The sequence below is a fragment of the Glycine max genome, chromosome 6, assembly GCF_000004515.6.
Source record: "Glycine max cultivar Williams 82 chromosome 6, Glycine_max_v4.0, whole genome shotgun sequence".
In the NCBI taxonomy this organism is placed as follows: Eukaryota; Viridiplantae; Streptophyta; class Magnoliopsida; order Fabales; family Fabaceae; genus Glycine; species Glycine max.
Window position 1 is genome coordinate 33,117,318 of NC_038242.2, and position 4,657 is coordinate 33,121,974.

Here is a 4,657-nt window from a genome sequence, read left to right on the forward strand (position 1 = left end):
ATTCAATCATGTTTTTGTGTTGATTTTAGGTTCTATAACTTTTCAGTCATAATCTTCTTGTGCGGAACCTTTAGATCTAAATTTTCTTCCAAAATATTGATTAGAAAAAAAAAACACTTAATCCATGTTGTCTTGGAGTCGTGTTTAGTCATAATAATTCTCACATTATGTTCTAAGTTTGTGTTGAATTTTTATTTTGTTGATTGAATTCTAGATACATTTGCTCATGTATTATTGTCATTATTAGCCTATTTTTTGAATTTTGAGTCTAATTCATGCATGTTATTTAGTTCATAACATGTTCTAAATCAATTCCTAGAAGTAGTCTTGTTAAACTTTTTTTTTTGTTTTCTAAGTTTCCTACATGATGCCTATGATGAAGTTGAGTTGTGGCTAGATTTATGAATCAAAATAAGTCTTAAGCTCTCTTGGATTGTGTTATTCAAGATAATTGGGCATAAGTGTTAGTCGGTGAATACGAATAACTTTTGTGTATAAAACTTGTGTAAATTGTATCAAACTCTTCCAATTTATGGTTATTTGGTAGTGTTATAAGTATTTTCTGTTAAGTATAGGTAATAAATACTTAGTACTTCCATTTTGTGTGATTAATAATCATTTTCTCTCAATTTCAGGTTAATTAGGCAAGCTTTGAAAAATGTTGTTTTTCACCTTCTCGCTAAGCCAATCTGCTGGCTTAGCGAGCGTCCGCTAAGCGCAACACTCATGGGCTAAGCGTGAGGAAGACTTTGGAAGAAGATGAGTTGTACAGGTTCGCTAAGTGCACCGCTTCATCTCACTAAGCACACCGCTTCAGTCCATCCGCTAAGCGAGAAAGGCATGTGCTAAGCCAAAATTCACTAATGTGCGCTAAACGGTCAATAATTGCGTTAAGCGCACGAGCATGAACAGGGCCACCTATTTAAACCTAAAATCAGATTTTAGAGAGGGAGTTTGGGCTGGGATTTAAAGCTTTGCATGTCTAGAGATTCTAGAGAGAGAAAGGTCTAAGTTCCAGAGAGTTTTGAGAGATTTTGCTATGTGAAGATCTGCATAGACTAGAGCTTGAAGCAGGAGCCGGTTTGAGAGCGTGAGATGAGTTTGTGAGTGATCGTGAGATCCTAGAGGTGAAGGAGACATCCTCACCACTTGTATTTTTGAAATCTTTCATCTTGTTCTTCTCTTTGTTGTAAAGAAGGCTTCCTGGTTATGGAAAGCTAAATCCTCTGTTGGATCTTCCCTGTAGGTACCTGATATAAATATATTTCTATCTATTTAATGATGTTTTGTGTGTTCTCTGTGCTATCTGCTTTTCACTCCAGTATACTTTTACCTTGATCATGTAGATGCATGCTTTGTTAGGGTCATTCAAAAGTGGAAACCAGACTGATTCTAAAGTCCTTGATAGTACAGGGTTAAGTTGTCGTACTATCACGAGGAATCGGGGTGCGATAATTTAGTTGTGTGTGTGTGTCTTAATGCGATCCTGGTTGAGTTTAGTCCAACAAGAGGAATCTGCAGACGATGCTTGATCAGGATTAGGCTAAACTATCATTAGGAATCGGGGTTTAGTATCTCAGGAGACACCATAGGAACACATGAGCATTGTTAGATAGAGAATATCTTTTTAGCATCAGACACCTGTTAGGAAGGCCAACGTGTTTTCTTCTTGTTTTTACACATCATTTCTCTCACGTGATTTTCCTTTTTGCACAGATAGTTTACACACCTGTTCATATTCACACTTATATTTACACGAGACACCTATTTGTTGAAATAGATTACCAAATAACACAAGTTCCCCGAGAGTTCGATACTTGGTTCTTACCGTTTTATACTACTTGTGTGATCCGGTGCACTTGCCGGAAGCGATCAAGTTTTTGGCACCGTTGCCGAGGAACTTCTTTTTATTTGGGAAGTTAGTTCGTTTTTAGGTGTCTATTCTTTATTTGTTATTCTTTGATTGTTTTTGTGAATATTTGTTCTTAATTCCTATTTGTCCTTTCTTGTTAAACTGGATAACTGTTGTTCTGTTAGTATTGTATATGCATAGATCTCCCACAGGCAATTTAGTTCCTCTGGACTTAGAAATTGAAGCTACATTGCGAAGGAACAGGGCCAAGAAGAGAAGGAAACTTCTACATGATAGAACAGTTGCATCCATTCTTGAGGAGGAGACTCATTTCTCTGACTTATTATCACCTGATTCACCATTATCAAGGGAATTCGCCTCTCAAGTACCTAAAGTCATTACCATTGCAGAAGAGCATGACCAAAGGATTACCCTTGAGGATTACTCAAGTAGTTTAGTACCACAAATTTTCACCAGCATTGCACGTCCAGAAATGCAAGCTAACAACATCAACTACCCACATTCCTTAATTCATTTAATACAGGGCAACTTATTTCAAGGATTACCTAATGAAGACCCCTATGCACACTTGGTAACGTTCATTAAAATATGCAACACTGTTAAGATTGTCAGTGTACCAGACAAAGCTATTAGGCTCAGCCTTTTCTCATTTTCATTGGCAGGAGAAGCCAAGAGGTGGCTCCACTCATTCAAGGGTAACAGTCTAAAAACCTGGGAAGAAGTTGTTGAAAAGTTCCCAGAGTCCAAGATTGCGGAAGGGAAAACTGCAATCTCTTCATTTCATTAGTTTCCTGATGAATCTCTGAGTGAAGCATTGGAGAGGTTCAGAAGCTTGTTGAGAAGAACTCCCACTCATGGGTTTTCCGAGCCAATCCAAATGAATATGTTTATAGATAGGCTGAGACCACAAACCAAGCAACTGTTAGATGTTACTATAGAGGGAAAGATAAAACTGAAGACCCCGAAAGAAGCAATTGAGCTAATTGAGAACATGTCAGCCAGTGATCATGTCATTCTATAAGACAGAACCCATCAACCCATGAAGAAAAGTTTGTTAGAGCTATCATCACATGACCCTTTATTGGCACAGAACAAGTTGCTTTCTAAGCAACTTGACATTTTAACAGAAACACTCGGTAAGCTGCCAACTGAGTTGTCTATTGGTCAACCTATGCACTCTTCTATTTTGCAGGTTACAAGTTGTACCATCTGTGGTGAGGCTCATGAAACAGGCCAATGTATTCCCACTGAAGAAAACACTCAAGAAATTCATTATATGGGAAATCAACAGCGGCAAGGGTATACTTAAAGAGGATTTTCAGGCTACCAACAGGTGTAGAAGCAAGGCTTCATGGTGAATGTGATTCAAAGGTGTTTTGATGATAACAGTGATGACAACAAAAGATGATGACAAAGGTGATGAACAAAAACCTCAAAGATCAAAGAACAAATCAAGTGAATCAAAGAACATCTCAAGTGAATCAAGAACAAGTCAAGAGTTCAAGAATCAAGAAGAATTCAAGACTCAAGAAGAAAACCTAGAATCAAGAATCAAGATTCAAGATTCAAGATCTCAAGAATCAAGATCAAGATTCAAGACTCAAGATTCAAGAATGAAGAAAAGACTCAATCAAGATAAGTATTAAAAAGTTTTTTCAAAACTTTGAATAGCACATGGTTTTTTGACAAAATCTTTACCAAAGAGTTTTTACTCTCTGGTAATCGATTACCGTATTGTTGTAATCGATTACCAGTAGCAAAATGAATTTGAAAAAGTTTTCAAACCGAGTTTACAACGTTCCAATTATTTTCAAAAGGCTGTAATCGATTACAATGTTTTGGTAATCGATTACCAGTGCCCTTGAACGTTGAAATTCAAATTTAAATGTGAAGAGTCACATCCTTTCACTCAAAAGCTTTGTGTAATCGATTACACTTATTTGGTAATCGATTACCAGTGACTATTTCTAAAAAAAACAAAAGATGTAACTCTTCAAAAAGGTTTTGACTTTTTCAAATGGGTTTTAAGTTTTTCTAAAAGTTATAACTCTTCTGAATGGTCTTCTTGACCAGACATGGAGAGTCTATAAAAGCAAGGCTTTGTTTTACAGTTCAAAAATCTTGAATACTTTTTCTTTTCCAATCAATCCTTTACAAGCCTTGAAATCTCGTTGAACTTTTTCTTCTTCTTCTTTGTACCAAAAGCCTTCTGAAGTTTTCTGGTTTTATGTGACATCCTAGAAAGGACAACCTCACCTATAAAGCACAACCTCAGAAGATCACTGACCGAAGAATGAAGTCGTTGAGAGGAAAGGAGATCGCGTTGGTGAAGGTGCAGTGGGGAACCGATGAGGGTGATTCTACATGGGAGTTGGAGGATAGGATGAGAGAATTGTACCCAAGTTTTTTCATAGAGTAGTTAATTTCGGGGACGAAATTCCTAAAAGGTTGGGAGTATTGTGACATCCTAGAAATTTCTACCCGGAATTTTTGGAAACGATGTATTTTGAATGATTATATATATATAAGTATTATTCAGTGTATATGCATATATGTTCTTGATAGAAGTAGTAATAGTGGGGGCAAGATATGCGGGTTAGGCTAATTAAGGAAAAGAAATCCATAACTGGGAGGTTATGGGTTAATTCTTAATTAATTAGTTTAAAAATTATCGTTTTGCGTGCGACTTAAAATTTAATGAAACCAACCTCTGAACCACGCTCAGGGTTTTATTCTGATCGTTTTGATATATATATATTGCTTGCTTTCGAAAACTGGCCTCGA